The following is a 22,097-nucleotide window of genomic DNA, read 5'->3' as shown; positions in this document are numbered from 1 at the left end:
CTTTCTGCCTGAGAATGATTCAAAACTTCTTTAAAAAGTCTCTGGTGTCCCACAGATGAGTGGGAACAAGCGACGAGAGTTAGAAGAATATTTTCCGGAAAAGACACCAAGCTTTTCTTAAGGACCACCGCACGCAAATGTGACGGATCTAAAGGGCACTGCAGGCTTATGATCCTCAGGCCACCCACAGAAAACAGATGTCCTAACGTGTTTAGGTGTCAGCTCTTTGATGCTTTTGTCCAAAATTTTTTACCAACTGTGCTCTTCAGTGTTTTTTTTTGTTCTAGCTACCACCTGAGAGGCTGGGTTCATCTTCGCCTTTTTATAGCTGTCGCTGCCGCGATGTGTAGCCCGAGTCTTGTCCACATGAGTTGGCTTGTCTAAGATTACAAAGTGCTTACACTTATCGCTCTGTTTAACGTCTATACCGTCGTTGTTCCTGAGGTCTCTGGTGAACTTCCGCTGATGCGATTCCAGTGACATTTAATTTCCCCACTTCATACTTTTTCAAGGTGCATAGTGCATCATCCTTCAATTTCGGCAGGCTGAGTTCCACATGAGCGCACGAACTTGATATAGAAAAGAAAATCCTCCGACCCCTGTTTGGCTGACATTATGTGTTGAAAGCTCTTATTTTGATTTAACGATCTTCAATATTTCAGTATATCAGGAGATACTGGTTAAATGACGTTATAAACCTAACTAACGATTATATTGATGGCACTCGATATTTCGAGCTGTGCTCATTGTCAAGAGCCGCAAGAGGCCGGAAAGGTTCAGCGAAATATAACACTTGCAAATTAAGACTCATGACACCAGAAAATATCCTTGATCTGCGCAGATACTGCCACTACAGTCAAAAAGGGGGGTCAAAAAGGAAAATCATCCAGGCTCCCATCACCGCGCATACCGTCTAACGTTAAAGCCGCAAAAGGATATTTAGAAATGAACATATCATCAATGATAATAGAAGAACATTATCTACCGCACATCAGCCACCACAGACTTTGCCTGGACCTCGGGAACGTGCATAGCCAAGAACATGTTGTTCACGTCAGCTCCCACGATGAAGCGTGTACGTTTACCTGGGATGGACGTTCCCAATGTTCAGCGATTCTAAGATCTTCAGTTTAAAGGCGGTTTTTCTTAAGATTTCCATTGTTTCCAGGTGTTGCCGAAATTTCCCTTTCAATTCTTATTTCGTATTTGATATCTGTTGTGCTTGCTTCGTCGTTACGTGTCAATCTACCATGCATTCTCCTAGTGGTGTATACGCTCTCCGTAAACATGCCTTCTCGTGGTGTTAACTAAACCGATACATTATTATATATTCCATTTTGTCAATCAATATCAATTATCAATATTCCATTTTGTTTCTCCTACATAACATATCCCAGCACAAAGGTCGCAAGAACCTTGTACGCTACGCTCTTCCTCGTGCAACTGTCCCGCGGTCCTTTCACACATGTTAAGCAAATCCTACTCCAAGGTGGACACATTGGCTTCTCTAGCGGTAACGCCCTAGCATGGGCCTAAAGCACTAGGACCAGCAATCCACGCTACCCTAAGGCCGTGCATACTGCCCACGCGTACGGCGGCATTTGCTTGTTTGCACAGGTCGTCGTCTATAAAAGGGAGTTTCCTATAGGCTTCATTTGATTGGTTTACCTTTTTACAACTTCTACGCATGCCTGTCGTTGAGTTAAATCGACAACGTCCGGGACAGGTAGCAGGCCTATCTCTATATTTGGATTTCGTCCATAATCTGGCATATTGGAGATCGCTGATTTAACGTAAAAACTTTAAAGTCAGTGCACGGAGGTTCTGGAAAGTCTTAAACGGTATCTGGAGAGATTAACGACAGGTTCGGCAGGTAAGCTCGACGCGACTGACCGCCGTCGCTATCATCTGCGTCTGCCCCACCTATGCCTCGTGGCGGTGCGTTCGCCGGTCTTGGTGGTACGACTGCGTCGTCTGTTGAATTTACTTGTGGTGCCACTTCTTTCTGAGAGCTGGCAGTTAGGAAGGAGGCGGTACAACGATGCTGCCATGACACTATCTAGATATGCATTATTTCCTCATCTTAGCATATGCCAAACGCTCAACTCCTTCAACTTTTTCAAGTAAAAATGCCTATAGACTGACTGCATCAGTACAAAGTTCGCACCTTTGGCCAGAAGAATAAGACCTGCAGTATTAAGCACTACGGACCAGAAATCTGACGCCGGGCTTAGGCATTTTCACCTGCCGCCTAACGTTCTGTCGGACGACGGCTTTTGCCTTGCATAGACACTTGGAAATCGAGGCTTGTTAAGACCGACACTGCCTTGCATAGATGAGAGCTTGCTTTGGAAAACCAAACATATCACTGGAAAATAAAAACTGCATACGCATGGCTTGGATTAAAAAACCATAATAGTCTGGTGAAATCTTCCATCTCGTGGCCTAAATGCCCAGGAAACTGTATGCCATGTATGTGTGTAGGGGTTTCACGGGTATTGCACTCATATAATCTTGGGTCACGAAATTAAGTGTAATATGTGAAGTCTATGTAGCATAGTCCATCCGCCATATTTGTCTGAGAGTTGATGGTAATGTTCTAAATAGGAAGATTTTGCTAAAAGCACCAGATAGGATGAATTTTAAGTGTATAAGACTGCTCTACGGAACACAAAACCACTATTTGGTGAGCATTTTCTTCCATACGTCATCGTTTGACTACGTCATGGACGTGTATATGACACCAGTTTCGCTGCCAAACTGGTCGTTTGAGAACCACCATGAGAGCGGACTTGTACTTCGCTTGTCAACAGCTGATAGTGTTTCCTGAACCCGAATTTTGTTACAAGCTGGTGTTTTTGACCTCTCTCGTGGTATTCTTGTATAGCTGTTCGTGATTTTATATTCCTGCTTCCTGGGTCACATCCCCGGTTATGGCGCTTTTCTTCAGTTATTTGATTCTCAGTCCTATTTCCGCCATAACGCGTAGCACTGCTCAAACTCCAACATTATATAGCACAAAACGTCATTCGTGTTCCAAACACGCACTCTACGTTTTACGTTCGTTGAAAGCCAACTGACATTCGTTAATGCCGCAAATATTGCTGCCGCACGCCAGCTATGAATCCAAAATCATATTTTTCTTAAACATGGCCATTGACGTGCCGTTATTCGCGTGACGCTTCCATGGCGTCCCGCATGCCTGGGTAACGTTGAAGTAGTTTGAACAAAGTCGTCTGCACATGTTTGAGAGGGCTATTGCAGTTCAAAACCCCATGTAGATGTGGAAAACATCCTTGGAACGACGCTGTTGGGAGGACCACCAGACGTTTTTACCCCTGTCATACAGCCTTCAGCAGTTTTCAACTACTGTTCATAGCTGTTTTGATAAGTACCTGTGCCCCAAAAGTCAATACACCTGTCCTTTCTCCTTTAGTTATCTAACGAGGTTGAGGTCAGTTGTACCGTCTTAGTATGTGTAATATTCCTCGTAACTACATTGAACAATGGTTAAAGTAGCATGTTTATCGATCTTGCCGCAGAACCGCCTTTGTTGCCCTCACAAACTTGTTTAAATGCTTTTGAATTGTTGTAACACGTTTTTGTCATAGTTATCAGATAGTGCCACTCTCCTACTTGAACTATCATTCCATTTTAGGTCACAGCTGTTTATTGACCTGATGGCGCAGTCTGAATTCCACTGATTGAATGAAGTATTTTTGTACAATAAATTCCTTTAACGTTTCCAAAATTCAGCCTTGGAATCAAGTTGTGAATATGATATGTGTATGCTAGCATACATATATGATACCACTAGATGGAAACGGCTATGCCCAGTTCGTGCTCGGAGCACAGAAAGGCATTGTCTTTACATTTAACTAAAGCCACACGTATGAGTGTCCGGCGTATGCCTTAACGATAACATCTCGGACGCAAGTAAATGAAGCGTCGATTTCGTAAGTTGTGAAGTGCATTTACGAGGAACATTTTGCGCATAGCTTTATTTATTATTGCGCAACAGCCTTATTCCTCGTAGAAAAGAAACCAGGAGAACTGAAATAAATATGCCTTGATATTTTGGCGGTATGCCTTTATCGAACTGAATAGCACAAGTAAATTCGAACTCACTTCTGCTATTCATTTCGATAAAGGCATGTTGGCGAAATATCGGTGCATCTTTATCTCTATTCTTTTGTTTTTTTATCCGCGGAATGAATGACAAATTATTGCTATGTTTTCTATGAGCGTTGATCACGGCTGTTTAACTCGTGCATTTCACGAAAGAGAAGCGTCAGTTTAGGTTTCCCGTAACTCGCCCGGTTTACTTCAGTTTGCTAGTTTGCCTGCGAGCCTTTGCTCTTCTGTAGCTGCTATTCATCTTTCGATCGCACACATCTACCAGTACTTAACATGGTTGCTGCCCGTCTAGTGGTGTTATAGATCTATGCATAGAAGTAAAACTGGCAACATCCCAATATAACCTTGCACCTCACGTCGGATGAAAACATGGCGCTTGTAAATCTTATTCAGATTCACGAAGATGATGTAGTAATGCTTGACCTATCTCTCTGCTTTCAGGGAGAAACATTCTATCGAAGGAAGAGGATTTGCGGCTTCTTAAAGAAAGGCAAGTGTAATATGTCACTTGCCAAAATGGGATTGTGATGTTCTCTCGGCATGCTTTTCTTCTGAAACCCGAATTGTTCTCCTATGTCGTTGTTTGTTGACATGATATCGGTTCAAGTTGCCAGCCATACCAGTTGTTATAAGACTTAACGATATTTGCATCTATGCATTCTTCGCAAAAATGTGTGCATATATATATATATATATATATACATAAATATATACTCGTGCACTTAGGAAGTCTGCTTTCGTCACTGCAAGTTTTGTGATATGCAAAGGCAAATGTACATCAGTTTCTTGCGTGGTTACTCGATCGTTCGAATTAAATCCTTCGTTGTTTTCGGTAAGACATAAATCAGTTCGCCTATAGTCATTTACATCAGTTTCAGCTAGCTAACGTTTCAAGGACATTTGTTCCCCATTCTCAAAGAAATGTAAAACAGTTGGACGGAAGCATTCCAATATAACGAAATACGACGCATGCTCTACGACATATAATCAAAGAAAAACCACCAGTTAACAGATTATGCATCCTAATATCAGGTCAAATTGCAGAACACACTTAACACGCGTGCATCACTTTCCTAACCATTTCCACACCATGACAAAATCACGGCGTCGAATCATCCTGCTGTAATTGGGTGACTGAACAGGTCCAAAGTGATGCATTACCTAAGCTGTTTGCTTAAACCAGGCATTCTTTCTCTGATGAGGATGGCTTCGAGAACTTATGAGCGGCATTCGTTTGGACTTCATTTTATAATCTGTTTTCAGTTGGGTCAGAGCGTGGGATATTTTTATTGTGAATTTTGCGCATATGCTGGTCTGACGCTGCCTTCTGCAAATGTGTTGTCATGTGTCTTGATAGAGATGTTGTGATAGTGATGACCACTAGACAAGAAACCGGCCCATCAACTTTTAATCGAAGTCAAATGTCCCTGTCATGTAAAGTGGACGAAAAGGGTTGGCAGAACGCCGCCAGGTAAAATATCATACCAGCCGATGAAGACACTGCAATACCTTACCATCTATTAAAAGGCAGGACAACTAGCCACCTTGTGATGAAAAACAACCTAACCGGAGACGAAAACCAGCTAAAGCGCATCAATACAGTGAACGAATTTAAATGTCCCACCTTAGACCGACTAAAACCAACTGAACCAACCAAACAACCAAAAACCAACTATAACGCATCAATACAGTGAACGAATGGAAATGTTCATCCTGAGACTGCTGGCTCCCCGGCTGGACCTACATTAGAATGACCACGGCATGTTTATCACGATGCGTGACAATGATCCTGAAGAAGGGGGCGCCAGACCTGCATGTGAGCAAAACTCATAATCATAATGTCAAAACAAACGCCGTTTGCAAGTTCTCGGAGCCATCCCCACCAGAGAAAGAATGCCTGGTTTAAACGAACAGCTTAGGTCGTGCATCACTTTGGAACTATTCAGTCACCCATTCATAGCAGGATGGTTCGGTGCCTTGAATTTGTCATGGTGTCAGAATGGTCGGAAATGTGATGTATGTGTGTTTGAATGCCTTTTGCACATTGCTGTGAGGATGGGAACGAATGGCCTTGAAACGTTGGTTAGCAGAAACTAATATAGGTGGACTATAGGTGAACTATACGTAAACTGATCTATGAGTTACCCAAAGCAAGGGGGGATCTCATTCGAACAATCGGGCGAACGCGCAAGAAACCGATTAAATGTACATTTGTCTTTGCATATAACGGAAGTTGCACACATATAAATGCATTTATGCATATGCAGGAGTGCCGATTTCTATTCTATTTTAAGGATCCTTCTCCCGCTAGGTTGATTCCCCGTCAAAGTTGGTTTCGGGCCCCAAATTGTTGGCTGGGCTGTTAAGAAAATTTTACAAAAAAATACATGTCACACATACCTTATGTGTGTACCTTATACATACATACCTATTACATATCTTATGCCCATACATGCCACACATACCTTCTTTGGTTATCATTCGCTGGCCACTGACTACTATGCTTACTTAATGAGTGGCTATAACTACTAAATGACCACTAATGATCGCTACCCTTTGAATAAAGAGCTATTTGATCGTTAGAAATAAAAATCACCGTTTGTCAGATTGCAGAGCCTGTTTCACATTGAAAGGTATTGAGGCGAGCATCCGATATCATGGAAAAAGCTCTCTTGTAAATATTGATGTGTTCGTAAGTACAAAACTGCTCTAAATCACAAAGTGTCACCAAGCAACAAGTATGCGCTTTAATACGTTATCGCGCGATTACACCACTGAACATTTTCATGACGCCAGGGTCGCTTCCGAGGCTGCCGCGTCAGACTTAACGCCGTAGCGGATGGCGTCCCTCATTTATGGTACTTCTACGCGCCACAAGGTGGCGTTGTTGGTTTATGTGCGTAAATTATATCTACCGACGTTCGTTGCGCATGCTTTTGTCTTTTGTCTTGAATATTTTACCGTGATGGCAAGTTCCTTACTGGAATTTGCGTTTTCGTTTAGGACGTTATTCTTAAGTTGTTGAAATATCGGTGTCATGTCCGTCGCATCTAGCAGTTGCCAAAAACCGATATTATTAATGGCAAAACGCTAACGGCAATTGAGAGATTCGCCCCGTTTTCCTTATTCTTGCTTCATCCCGAGTCCTTGCAACAACCCGTTTGTCCAGGCAGGATACATGCATCCGCTATGTGGGCTTGTGCCTGCTCCATTTGAAAGGGACCCCGCTCGAGCGCCCAGCGCATGGCCTGCATAGGCTCCCTGTGCGGGCTTATGCTCGGTGGCTAGACCTCCACGTGCGTGCAGATCCACTCTCATTCCTCCTATAGCCCTGAAGTGGTCATTACTGACGTCAAGGGCTCTAATCCGAACAATCCAAACAACGTAAAATAGCGATTGAGATATGTAATTAGCTGAGTAAATTGGTTGTTAACCAAACCCTTCTGTCAATGCGATTCTTTGCGTTGCATTGCCGTGAAATTTAAATGTTCAAGTGGCCATGCTTTTTCATGACCATGAGCACACTACAGCAATTGGGCAGGATATTTGGGTGATATCTCTGACATCTTGCAGATCTGGGTAACTTCCAAATGGGCGACGTGTAATAAACTGCCTGAGAATGCGAACATCAAGCGAGAGGAACATCAAGCGAACAAGAAACGAGAGGGTTTTTGGTCTTAAAAAAGCATGGCTGTGAACTGCAAGGAACAGTCATGGAAATCAATGTCTCAGTTAAAAACCTTTACTTAAATGGAACGGCTTTTTTAAAGTAGGGTAAATTCGTGGAGAAGCACACCTTTGGGAGTAAAATGGCTGGGCGAGCACGTGGTCCTCCCACCAAATCACTTACACCAATGATCACCCACACGATTTGGTTCGTGTCATAGAGCAATGTTTACAGGAGCAGATGACACGACTTGATTTGCTCTCCGACTGCTCATGTGCTGTAACACAATCTCCTAACAGCCAGATGAACTTTGCACACGGATTTACTTTATAGTACGGAAGTGTATCAGTGCATTGTAATCTTAGAACATCTGGGCGTTGAAAAGCTGACGCAACCAATCGGGGATTCGAGATATATGGTGCTGTCTTGTTTCACCCTTCCCTGGCGTGCCCTTCTGCGGCTGAAGCGAGAAATTACGACCTTTGGGGCCGACTGGAGCAGTTACATGTCTCGTAAAGCCAAAACGGCTAGTTTCTGCGAGGCATGGCCTCAGGTGTCTGGAGATGTTGACACAATGATTTGCAATGACGGGGAAATATTAACATAACGTTGCATTTTTTTCAACAACTGTATTCTCATCAGTCAACACCGCAACCTCTTGTGACCCTGATAAACAGGACGCGCGGCCAGGGCTACCTCGCTGCTGCGATTCATTCGGGCATCCGCTATATCTCCCTCGGAAATGCTGAAATACAGACTTATGCTTTGCTAGGGATGAGATTGGAATTAACTCCGAAATTAATCAAACATTGGTTGTGTCCCGATAAAATCCATGCCACTGCCAGACCCGAATATGACACAGCCTGGGTTGAGCCAATTTTCCTCGCTGGAATCGTCGATGGATCAATACAAATCAATGTTAGCAGCAATCGCCATTCCTAATGTAAGTTTATGTGGGCCGCAGTGAGCAGCTTATGTGAGCCGCAATGAGCAGCTTACATGAGCAGCTTAACAGCAAGGGAATACTGAACGCTTTCTACATTTGGTATATAGACATATATCGTATGCTGCTGTAAGTGCCATCTACTGTCCTGGACATAGGCGCTTCATATAACGCGCATTATCATGGATGGAATAATTGTTCGGTCCAGCAGCGCATTGGTTTATACACCACGTTTCGGCCACCCAACCCTCCAACCGTCGTCGGGTGTTATTGCAGGTTACTGGCGGAAACGTTATGTACATACTTACACACCAGGCGAGGACGGCACTCCAATGAATCATTTCATTCGTGATACTCAGACTCAAGCTTCCCATAATGCAGGCTATATGTTTATCCACTCTCACGAGAGCGAAATACTCCATCGAAATTGGTTTCGGAATTCAGCTAGGCATACGTGAGTCCGAATCAGAGTCTCCTCAGAATCACACGCTACTACTTGAAGCGAGCTTCGGAACAAATACTGTGTGCTGCAAGTGGAAATCGATTTTGTGGAAGCGCAGTCACACACAAATAAACTCAACTGCCATCAAAGTTATCTGCTGGACAACTTCTCCTTGTAACCTGAGTGATTCTGTCGGAACAGAGGCCCGCGCCGTATGCGTGCGTCATATATACTTTTCATATACACACGCACACACACACACACACACACACACACACACACACACACACACACACACACACACACACACACACACACACACACACACACACATACACACACACATATATATATATATATATATATATATATATATATATATCATGTAATATATGCATATATATATAAATCATATTCTCATAAATGTACACTTATCTTTAGAACGACTAACAAAAATGTTCCTTGGGACTAGTTCCTACCAGATGCGGGTGAGCGTCGAGGTGGTGTGACCGTGCTGCGGTCAGATGTCATGTGCTGTGTTACGTGAGACCTGCATCTCATATGCTGTGTCACGTGAGAACTAAATCTCATGTACTGTGTCACGTGAGACAAAAATCTCGCGTGACAGATGGGGTTGTCGTCGGCTGTCTGGCATGACGTTTCATTTTCAGTTAGGACGTGAATTCTGACATTTTCAGACTCGACAGCCTTGAGACAAAGCTTCTGGAGAGTGCTAGACCAGTGCCGCCATCTGTTAAAGACCTGCAAACTAACGTTTGGCAGCTTCTTCGCCAGCTACACAGGATCGACCTAATCGACTGGCTCGGTAAGTGGACCAACTGAAAATAAGTTTTTTCACGGTCAAAATAAGTTGTGATTTTAGAGACGTTCCTTTCACAACGCATGACGTAAAGCCTAAAACGGCATCTTGATATCAAAAGATTCTTTGAGCAACACTTAGTTATTACTACATTGGTTCTTCGCCTATATTTTTATCTTTGCCCTCCAGAAAATGGCGCAATGGCCCTTCAAAAATGTCACCCAGGCTGCCTGAGTCTTGAAAAAGTTTTTTACGTAGACTGTAAGTTGTCTGACTGCTTGTAAGGCGAATGACTGCCACAGGCATTCTGTCATTTTCAAGTCAGAATGACTGTCATAGTCTCTCTGACTCCTGGAAGCCAGGTGTGGTGTCTAAAAGCCACCAGATCATTTGATGCGCGTGCATATCCCGTATAAATCGTGCTTACAAGTGCATTACCTAAGAGCAGTGCTGTGTAGGTCCACGTTGCGGGGCAAAGCGCGATCATTTAGCATTTTACAGTTGAAACTGTGCCTTGGACATTTTTCAACATTGGAAGCCTTTGGTACGTAATTGCTTTGGTCTAGTAAACAACTCTTCCCTCATTGGGGACTTTTCCACCACCAGAGTTAAGACGCTCAAAGCTAAATGACTACTGCCGCGCTTCGCATAATCCGAGCAGCAGAAAAACGTCAACTCTCCCGAGAGAGTTAAGAGCGCCATACAGCTCTTGCCAATTTACGGACGATGTGGTATGGGTAGATCTTTTCGTGCTCGTGTTTTGCAAAATAGGCCTTTGCATAAAGCTCTAATCTACGAAAGCAGTAATTTTTTGGGCCGCGCATCTTGTCATTTCTATTATTTGTTCATGCATTTCGTGCGTGCAGGGAATGCAAAAATGATAGGTATAAATTTTAGAATCCTCGCACAAAACTTTAACATAGAGTTTGCGACTGGCTTTAAACATTTAATATGCTCCTTCTGAAGCATGAGAAGAGTGAGATGATGGCGGACGTCGTTGTTATCACCACGTGCATGACGTCAACGGATGGCCGAGCGAATACAGCCCATCGCTATTGGAAAAAAACATGCAAATAGAAAAATGACGTATCAGTGCAATGGTATGTCCTCTTTTCATGAGTTCAGCAGGCGGATGTGCACTTGGGGCGTATGCGCGTGCATCTGTAAACATTACTTGAAAACACACTGGGTTGCTGGGTATGGGTCTGCCCTCGCCGGACAGTTTCAAGTGTTGTTTCTACAGCCTTGGTTTCAAACGACGCATTCGATGAATTCACAGTTATTTGCTGCTTTGGCAAGTTTGCCGTCCGAAGGCAAAAAGGCTTAAACGCCATCAGATAAATTGTTCAAGAGAAACATTGTTAGGTTTTTGGTGAGTTTAACATGCCTATGCCATAAACAAAAAATATTTGAATGTATATTGAACACAGCTTTTTCAAATTTTTGGCTTAACATTACTAGATGCAGTTCTTCGGCATGCATCGAGTGGTCTACGTAACTCCATTTCCGAAAAATGTCAGCCCTCTTTACCTCCATACGAAGCATAAGCATCATGGGTGAAGTAACTGTTAGGACTATTGCCCCATCTGGTATGTTCGTACTTACACAGCGTTTCGGCCAAATAATTATCCAGCGTCTTCAGGTCTTATCCAGCCCTGAGAAATGATTGATGATGTTCAGCCATGTCCGCGCCACAACCCGAATTCTCTCCTTGGAATCGGCAACACTCTAACTGGGATCGGCCGATTCCCGGTTAACTCGGTAATAGAAAAGAGGACTCGTAATCGCTACATAATCGTTGAGATAGGAGACTGAAAAGGATCGATTGGATTGTGGACAGTTGGACCGGACTGGATTGGACTGTACAAGTTTAATCCTGGAATTGCGCCACCAGCGGGTAGTCAGTGGGTGCATGACGCCTTGTGCTGGCTGCTCATCTTGGGATTGTTATATGCGAGTTAACATTAGGATAGCCAAACCAATACAAATATGTCCACCAATGCTTATCAAAAAGGTAGTGTCCCTCATTTTTTGTACTTTGGCTTAGTGTTGTACCAGCCGCGTACGATTTGATCTCAGTATACGCATATCGCGTATCATTCAAAAGCGAAGTAGGGCTCCTCAGCAACCGAGGGTAACCCAGCATTTCAACTTATGGGTACCCCGGCGTATAGATAGCGTATATGTCTAACGTATAGAGTACTTCGGGCAAATGAAAATAATCCGTGGAAAGCTCCTAATTGACAGAGAGTGCCAAGGCACGCTAGCAGGAAGGGCTACAGCAACAGCGCAAAGCCTTCCGAGCAAACGCAAAGAAATCAGCGACAACGTAGAAGGCTTTTACGATCGGATCGACTTTGCAAGTGGACATTAAGGGCCCACGGAAACAGCGCAGGGTCTCTGGACAGCGCAATGAACATTACAACGTCCCAATCGCCACCCTTCTCAGTCAGTGGCAAATAATTTTTGTCCGCTCGCGGGCTCTTTACTTTCGCTTGCGACTGTTACTGGCCGCCTGAAAGCCCAAAGACCTTCAAGCTTGTTGCGACCTGTGCAAAAAACCGTCTGTTTAGCCGGCTATGGGCCCGTTCAGAGGCTATGGGCCCCTCCGGGGCCCAAAGAAAGTCATGACCCCGCGCCCCCCTCTGAATCCATCGCTGGGTACGGACGCGTAAGTCTTCTCAATGAAAGCCTCTACCTTTATCCACGCGCTGCGGCCTATGCTGATATGTAAACTGGGTCTTGTCAGCTGCACGGAGGTGTCGGTCAGTCCGCCATCATGTCCAATATCTGCCCAAGCTGAACGCACGTTTTAATAACATTGCTCTTTGACTACCACACTTACACAAGATGACCTGGGAAATGGCACCACTAGGCTGCGCCTCGGGCAATGCACCTTGGGTTATGGCAATGTAATAATAATATGGCAATATAATGAGGCAATGCGGCTTTAGGGTATTGCTACCGGAGCCATGTGAGATTGGTGTAGTGGTGTGATGACAACTTCTTATCGACATTGTACCCGTCTTGCCCTACGTATATTACAAAACATCCCCGACCAACCTGCGACAGCCTACACCGCTCCTACCTTGCCTTACTCAAACCTACCAGCCAAGAGTGACATCAATCCTCGTATTTCCAAGTTTTCCGTAATGTGGAGCGATGTTGACAACGATTACAAACTTCCTGTAGACAGAGTTGGGTAATTTGAGAACGCTTGTAAGTAGATCCAACCCTGTATCTCCCCTCCCAAGATTCCATTGTTTTACGAGCGGCCTCCTGGTAGTACGTTTGGGAAGCTCTGCCTTTCCCGTATTGACGTGAACGGTGCCGGGCAAACGATGAGTGTGTTCCGAGCGTTAAGCCTATTTTAATCCATATATGTGAATATTTCCGAGAATTTAAAACGTTTTCTGTTGTCTTTAATGCCGTAAATATCACTTGCTTACAGACCCACGTGATTTTGACCATGTATGATCCTGAAGTCTTCATAGATTTCGCGCGGTTAAGTTTGAAAGTAAATCGTCTGGCGTGCTGTTTCATTTGTGATGTAGTGGGGACACTTGCTTCAGCACGACTGTGGGTAAGACGATCATAGCTTAACTTACCCCACTACAGGAGCGGCACACCAGAAGCTCCGTGTCTGGCTCGTGCCAATACTTCTAATAAGTTCAGAGTGGGAACATTTTTTGATAACTTAGAAAGAGTGTTGGAAAGGCTCCCATTCTCGCCTGAGGACATTTACAACGTTAATGAGACGTGGGTAACCACGGTCAGACACCGGAAAGGGTCGTGACGAAAAAGGGATCGAGGAAGGTAGACTCCATTACTACTGCAGAAAGAGAAGAGATTTACACGCTGGTTTGTGCAGTCAACGCCGTTGGGAATTATGTCCCACCACTCGTCATCTGTCCTAGACTGAACTATTAGTACACATTCCTTCGAGGCACATCTACCGGCACTGCAGGATGTGCAGCGAGGGGGAAATGGGTAAACCAGGACATATTCCTCGGATGCCCCACCCACTTTCAAAGACACACTCGGTGTTCAGCAGAGATACGAGTCTTCATCATCCTGGACAACCACGCCGCTCATAGTGAGTCCTCATCATCCTGGACAACCACACCGCTCATAGTGAGTCCTCATCATCCTGGACAAGCACGCCGCTCACTTCGGACAAATGAGTTTGTTCGCGCCGACGGGAGCACGCTTCTCACGCATCCGCGCACACTTCTCACCTCCTTCAGCCTCTGGACGTAGTGGTATTCGGTCCGCTGAAGACCTACTACAACAGGAGGGTGACGAACTGGATGCGGCAAAGTCAGGACAAGACGGTGAGGGTCTGCGACGTGCCACAAATCGTCGATATCACGTTCACCAAGGCCTTCACCGGATCCAACATTCAGTCTGCGTTCGGAGCGACTGAAATCTTCCCTTCCAACAGAGAAGTCTTCCTAGAGCACGTATTCTTGCCGGCAGATGTGCCCGACAGGCAGCTACAGGGTACCCCGGCACCGGACTAAGTGGCGCCCTGCAGGGAGAGGACGCGTCGGGCTCGGTACCAGGTTACGAACTGACCTGGGACCGATGGGTCAATTCTGGCCACACCAGTCACCTATGTTGTCGTGGAAGCGATATCGCCAATACCAAGAGTTCTTTGACGAAAGAGTGGAGCAGCCAATGGGAAGCGGGGAAGATCGACGGTACTGACAACGACTCCCGCAAAGAAGCGGCTCCAGTAAGAGCAACAGAAAAAGAGGAGGAACGCGCTACGCGGGGAAGCAAAGCCACGAGGCGGAAAGGCGAAGCGGAGGTCGACCAAGGATAGAGTGTCGTCTTCCAACGATGACAGTGGTGAAGATATGATGTGCTTGGTATGCGTGGGCCACACAGCCTCAGCCTACACAAAGATAGGTGGATCCAGTGTATCACTTGCGAGATGTGGGGACACGGGGCATGCACGCCCGCCAATTGCTGGTACGATTATCACAACTGCTATTTGGATTCGTTTTATGTGGCTACGATCTGACAATTCTGTTCCAGTGCATCATGCTACTGTTCCTCGCGTCACTCACGACGTTTTCATAGCGAAGTTAGTTGACTTAGTGTGCTAATAGTGAAGTTGGAAATGCATCAACAGTATCTGTTTTCATAAATGACAAATACTGCTCAGCTTACCACACTACGTGGAACATGTTACCCCACCCACGGGGCAAGGTGTGCAATAGGAGAATGCCACGAAAAATTAGAAGTTACGTCCATTGTATGTAGAGTTACCTTTATCATTGCTGCATTTAGATGTGCGCGAAAGATCGACATTCAATGTGCATTGTCAAAAATTCGGAATTGGTAATCTCATTATCGCAGTTGATCAGTATTGCAAAAATGTCTCATCTTACATCACTTTAACATACACATGAACAGAAGTCAGTCGTAAAAACATGCATGTATCACAGCAATTCAAATAGCGACACGGTGGCCTAAAACTAGGAGGGGCGCCCCAACCACCAAGTGGTTGCACCCAGACACGATTACTGTATCGACACCGCAAGCAATGAACCCAATCTCTCCCTCCCACGAAGCTGGGTTTGCCATTAATGTGTTGCTGTATTTTGCTTTTGTAGCGACTTAGTAATGAGCTAGTTCATACGGTGCGCTCACAACGTCCTGTCAAATATTCAGGTTATCCCAGGTTAAGATCGCTTCAAATCAAATATTGGACGTCAGGAGCGATGCAACGATGTTGGCTGGAGGCGGTCACCGACAGTGAACTCGAGGCCTGCCAGTGGCGCATCCGGAACTAGATTTGCGATTAGCGCCTGTCTTGGACACGGACTTCCGTTAATGGCCGATCAGCCCGGTCCGGATGGCACCATTTCCATACGGATGGCGCCATTTTCACGAAGCGGTGAACTTCGAAAGGCAGTAACCTCATACACATCAGGTACAAACTGCGCCTGACACGGGTCTATCGTGTAATGTTCGCCGGACAGGGCGCCATTGGCGTGCGTGAGCGATGCCCGCACGCGCGCTATCGGCGAGCGAGAGCGAGGCGAGCGACCGCCAGCACTGGATCAGCTGCAGCCCAGGCGCCACGTGACGGCGCGCCGCACGCGCCGGGCCGGGCCGCCAATTCGGCCGTATTTGTTGGGACAGCAGAATGGCGTCACGGAGCCGATAAGAGGCGTGCGGACAAAGTCCCGGCCGCCTGACCTTTACTGCCGATAGCTGGCCACGCGGTGACCTGTCGCCGCCGGTCCTCCGCTGTCCAGACGGACGCTGCTCCGGCTGGCTTGGCGGTCCTGGGAGCCGCCAGCTCGGTGGACAAGGCCCAACCGTTAAAGGCCCTCATATGTCAGGCTTTCATCACTGGGCGGTGACTCCGGTGACCGCGTTCTCGCTCAGGTGCTGCACTCGTGCTGTAAGCGCTTCCGTCGTCTGTGGTGGAAGTGATTCAAACCACAGTGCGGCCAGACCCTCCGATGCATGAGATTATCCAGCCTCTCATGAATACATACGAAAATACACTGTTTTACCGCCCCACCCGGTCTCGCGTCCCAGTCCCACTCGTGTACCTTCGATTCTTCAGTGGTATGCGTTTTTAGCACCGAGGGGTGAACTGCAGCGTAGGTGCTGTCATGTCCAAGTAAATGAATCATGGGTGAAAGTGTACAGACACAAATTTAAAAGGATAGGCAACACCAGCGGTGGAAGGATGGTTCGGGCGCATGTGGGCTGACCCCAAACATTTTTAAACGAGTGGCTTTGTTACATTTTCGAGTCCCGTTTTTTGTTTTGTCCCTGCGGCATACCATTAGTGTGTAAGCCACAAGGTATGTACACAAGATGTGCTAACCACTTTGTTAACAAATCTTTAAAGGTATGAAAAATCACGGGAATATTAGTACACAAAAGTCTGCGCTATTTCCCAAGACATTGAGCCCAGAGCCGAAACAGTACGAAAAATCGCGGGAATATTAGTATATAATAGTCCGAGCTATTTCCCCAGGCAATAAGCCCCGAGTCGGAACCAAACTCGCGCGAATGAGTCAAGCTCTCACAATACGCACTCCACATATCCATGCCCTCCACAAGCAGGACCGTGAGAACCAAGTACACATATGCTCTATATGGCATTCTGTCCCCGCAGCTGAAGGATCCACGCGTAGATGAAGTCAAATGCGTGTCTGAAAAGGACTGAAGTCGTTCGAGATATTTAATGTCATAAACGCTTAAGTAGGGACCTAAAACAACTCAAAACGCCTCGGTTACATCATATCACATGCATTCATTAGGGACGCGTCGATAACGCAGGGATAGACCAACGATATTCAAACCTATGCCCATCAACGGAGTGGGTTGGCCTGACAAAAATGGCGTGAGTTGTTTATTTTTTTAAATTGTTTATATATTTATATTTATATATTAATTTTTGCATCTTTATATTTATTTATAATTCTACAGAACGAGAAGACAATAAGCAGGGTCTCCTGATAAATGTGATTGCGTATTTACCTGGCATGTATGCGGAAGCAAAAAGCGGCCGGATGGACTGATTGTTTTTTTATTCTCTCAGACCGCTGCCTCCGCCTTTAACAAAAATAGCCACTGAATTGGTTCTTGAGAGATTCACTCTGACCTATTGATGACTTGTTTGAGTAGAGATGATAGGCCCTATTGGGTTACGTCGGTATTCCTTGTCAGTTGAGGCAAGGGCTTAGAACATATCTGAGTCTTTCAAGCTCGTGCCAGCTCGCAGTCAGATATTAACAAATTGCATTGTTGAAATAAATGATGTCTTCAACCCCTTTAGTTCGCTCAAAATATGATCGACGAATCGATTGTTGTACGATGTTTTGGAAACGGAAAACGCAATTCAGTGCTTCGACCGTCATTTGTCCATAAACAAAGATACGCATCAACAAATATGAACACGCATCGGTGGCAAACCATGGGTTGCTCAACCTTTTCACTGAAATTGAATTCAGAGCTAAAGCCTTGACCCATCCGACACCCGTGTGTTTGTGTTTATTCGAGCATAGTTAAGTGAATGGTAACTTGCCATGCGCTGAAGAAAATCCCAGCACGCATATTGGGTGCATGCTTTACAGCTGAATGGGATTAGTTGTCTGGATCTATTCAAGCCTTATTCAATCATCACTTCGTGTGCAACCTAAAATGGCAACATTGATAAGCTGCGCAAATTACCCCTGCCAGAAATTACACGTGAATTGCGGAAAATGAAAAGGAGAGATAAAATGTCTCCAGCGACCTTTGGTGACTGCATACACATTCCCCCCTCCCCCCCCCCCCCATCTCCAAATCCAGGGAACGCCACCGACCCTGATGCGCCTGTCCATCTGTGCCCCGCTGGGTAGCTATGCGAGGCATCAATCGACACGGCACGTGTCCGCGCGGCGGCATATACACGTCGCGCCTCCACAGCGGCAGCTAATGGACGTCCCTGGTCCGGACGCCGGCCACCGCCTGCGGCTCGAGGCGTGGCGAACTCAAGCCGGGCCGCCCGGGACCTGGGACACCGGCCACCGCCAGTAAAAGCCAACAGTGACGTCACTGGTTCCTGGACAGTGTCGTGCGGCGTGCTCTGATCCGATCTGCCCCCCCCCCCCTCACTCCTAATACCTAGCCGTCCGGCCACCACGGGCCGACCATACTGTGTACGTCAGGTCAGAAAAAATGTGTCCATCGACATATCCGTGTCTGGAGTACGTCGGCATGAGTCGCCGCATCAACGGACGACAGTGAGCTGTCAACCGGTTTGACGCGTGAAATGCAGGTCCCGATCACGAACCGCGTTTCGGGATGCATAATACGCCCATTTGGCAGTTCTGATAGTTGCAACGAGTTGAGACTGGGAATAGGATAACTCCGCAGCAGCGTTGTAACGGAAAATGCGAATGTAACTAAAACATGTAAAACAACTGGCAAGTGTACAAGAATCTCATGAGAAAGGGCTAAAACACGCGCACATAACGACCGTCGGGTTATTACGCGCGCTTAAAGGGATAAACCACCTCGTGGCAAGTTGAATTACTTCAAGTGAGTCTGCCTGTCCGCTTCAGTGGCAGATCTGACACGGCAAATCTGGCAGCGGCTCTGACGTCATATGAACGTTTGATGACGCAATCATACGATTACGTATCGAGGTGCGTATTTAATATATAGTGAAATGTTTGTAACCAGGGCAGTCTTTTTCACTTAAAATCATGTCATTATAAAAAGTAAGCTTTTTCATCATATCTCATGCTTAGCTTAATGGCCTCAAATCTAGGTCATCTCCTTCAATAAAAACTTGCGAGAGGTTTCATGTGCAAGTTTCTAGGTAAAAACATGTGATCTACATGGATTATGGATGACTCACAAGTTGTGATATCGTTACCATAACATTTGGATTACAGCTTCGATATGAACAACTAAAAATAATCAAAGCGATGATATCACGATTGCGGGAGCTCCGTAGAAACAACAGAGGGCACTGTTAACAGATACCAGCATCACTGATGCGACAACGAAAGCTGAACGAAATGAGATAGTAGTGCGCACATGTCTTTGCATGAACTTTATTAGAACCCTTACTGTTATGACCCCTCTTCAGCATGCTCACAAGCATTTTGAACATAGCTGGCCCATTTCGGAACACAGCGGCAAAAACATGTCCCATCAACTGGTAGTGACTTTTTCACCCGATTCGTGTATATATATATATATATATATATATATTGTGCGGCTATGCACAACCATGAGGGGCGTGTCTATCAGCCTAGCGCACTGGCCCGCGATGGTGTTAAGCTAAAACGAGTCAAATATTAGAATAGCATGGCGGAGCTGAAGGGATACGCAAGGATGCAATACGCATCACAAACGCGCGCGATGAAAGAGAAAAACGGAACATGCCGCACGATTGGTCAACGTATAAATGCAACACCAAACGTAAACAGATAAAAACATGAACATCATTCAGTCCACAACGCAGCTCACGGTTTTGCGTTGTTTTTGAAGCATCCAGAGCAATGGCCAATTTGTTTAGTGTTGTGATGGATCCACCAGCGTTCCAATCATCCCATGAACGCACGTTGACAATACAAACGGAACACCGTCATGCCTGCATCCCCTTACCACCAACCCCGGGTAACTCCAGACCGAGAAGACGATGGAGGCCAGCACCCAAAGACGACTGCCGTAAGCGATTAACCGACGTACCGCGGCATGGAGCGACCTGCCGTCTCGCGCTGCGGTGACTCGCTCCATTGTTGTACGGGCTGACGTCACGGCCCCACCGCGGCACGATGGAAGCCGTCCCTGTCGGTTTTTCTGGCTTCATCACGATCGACCGCGTCGCCCACAGACGGCTGTGCGTGGCCGGCTGACCCGGTCCGGCTCCCGCGGCGCACCGTGACCGATGACTGGGCGCCGAGGCTCTGGCGGCGCGTGCTTGATTGCGGTCAGGTGTTCCGCACGCGATGCTCATGAACGTGTAACGTCTTGTGTGCTTCCACTTAAGCATGGTTCGGATGCCTTTTTTGCTTCACAAGGTGACGTCTTGGTTGCGCTCACAGGGAAAGCAGAGTTCGAAAGGGGGAGGCGAAGGGGCGGTGGGTGGGGGGTCTTCGCCATTTCTGTTGAGTTTCAAGATTAGTCTTATCGCCCTGCATATAAAAGGGTAAAAATCGTCTCTGCCACCATTTTTCGGAGGATCTGCCATGACTGGCCCACCGTCATGTTATCAGACATGACACGTCCGTAATGTTCTTGCACGCACTCATCCCTAACGCGCCAGTGCCGCCGAACCTTAAGTAGTCGGCAGTATGGCAAATGTTCTCGTCTGGACCTCGGAGTCATCAGCCGCGGGGATGCGACTCCAAACGCGACTGTGCTGCTCACCTTGTCATTGCGTACATCATGTGGTCTGTCTACCATGAAATGACATCATATTGGAGTTCTTCGGTGTACATACATATTGGATGCGTACATACTGGAGTACCTTGTAAGGTCATATAAGACCATGGGTTCTGGTGTAGGAGAGGGTTTATAAATATTTCGATTGGCTTATGTTTTGCAGCAAGCCGTACTGGTGTTGCTGCTGCTTGCCACATTTGACAGCTGTACAGTAATAGTTTTTGGTAACTGTTTTGTGAGATGAACTGCACGTCTCTGTGACGGGCAAAGTACATGCTGCAAGAAAAGTGAACGGATTGCAAAGGATGTTCATTATTATTTTGACACAATGCCTAGGACAGACTGATTCGCAGGAAACGCGCTTAACTATTTATCCAGGACTGTGGTGGGAGTATCAACAGTTGCAAGCGCTAAAAGCAGGGTTGGTAAAAGTGTATTTTTTGTCACCGACCGACTTTCTGCAGGGAAAATTGTCGCCAACAACGTACTACGATACCATATAATATATAATGGCAATAACGTCCATGCCCAGTGGCGCCATTTGGAACTATTCCATCGCCGAAAGCCTCTTTCATCGCGGCAATTTTCAATATGAGACACACAACCGAAGCGCTCGTTTTTGCAACACCATCACACTCATGTCAGGATGACTGTCGCTGCTAGAAATGCGGGCACACGGTCCCGGGACCATGAAATACATAATTCAATCACAAAAGCAGTCCTCTTCCACTGTTGGGACTTGCCGGAATCTCATGTTTAAACTTAATCTACGGTTGGATTTGCTTTCCTTGATCGCGAAAAAAGAAACAACACAGAACTTTGATAGCCAGGGCGACTGATCACATGGAGCAACTCGGCAAAAATTTTATGCGTGCTTCGAGCCCAACCGAACTATCATTAAACTCTCCACGACGCCTTAGACACGCTCCAAAGCTTGGCGCGACATGTGTTGCCTGTTGGGCGCCTTTTGCCGCGTTCCAACCGGGTAAACTGCTTTGAAATTGGTTAAAAGCTTCAGCAGGCTACTAGTTCTTTTTAACTAGCATGCTCACCCCGACGGGAAGGGGCTGGGGGTAAGGACGATGCGATGCTCCCCTAGAATTTTCTGAGGGACTAGTCCAGCATATTATGCAGCCGTGCTCAAATCTTTGGTAGCCTCTTGGCACACTTT

The 22,097-nt window shown here is 46.1% G+C and overlaps 1 protein-coding gene across 1 annotated transcript in view; it reads left to right on the top strand.

Moving 5' to 3' along the window:
- The first annotated feature begins 4,578 nt into the window (after nucleotides 1-4,578).
- LOC119106968 (high affinity cGMP-specific 3',5'-cyclic phosphodiesterase 9A) overlaps nucleotides 4,579-22,097 on the top strand; it is a 44,353-nt gene continuing 26,834 nt past the window's right edge. The window contains exons 1-2 of the mRNA XM_037230313.1: nucleotides 4,579-4,627; nucleotides 9,888-10,015. The gene's annotated coding sequence lies outside the window, so the exon portion shown is untranslated. The remainder of the gene's footprint in view (nucleotides 4,628-9,887; nucleotides 10,016-22,097) is intronic.

The sequence above is a fragment of the Pollicipes pollicipes genome, unplaced genomic scaffold (assembly GCF_011947565.3).
Source record: "Pollicipes pollicipes isolate AB1234 unplaced genomic scaffold, Ppol_2.1 Scaffold_6511;HRSCAF=7721_pilon_pilon_pilon, whole genome shotgun sequence".
In the NCBI taxonomy this organism is placed as follows: Eukaryota; Metazoa; Arthropoda; class Thecostraca; order Pollicipedomorpha; family Pollicipedidae; genus Pollicipes; species Pollicipes pollicipes.
The sequence above is the reverse complement of the archived record's forward strand: the minus strand, read 5'-3'. Positions and strand labels throughout refer to the sequence as shown.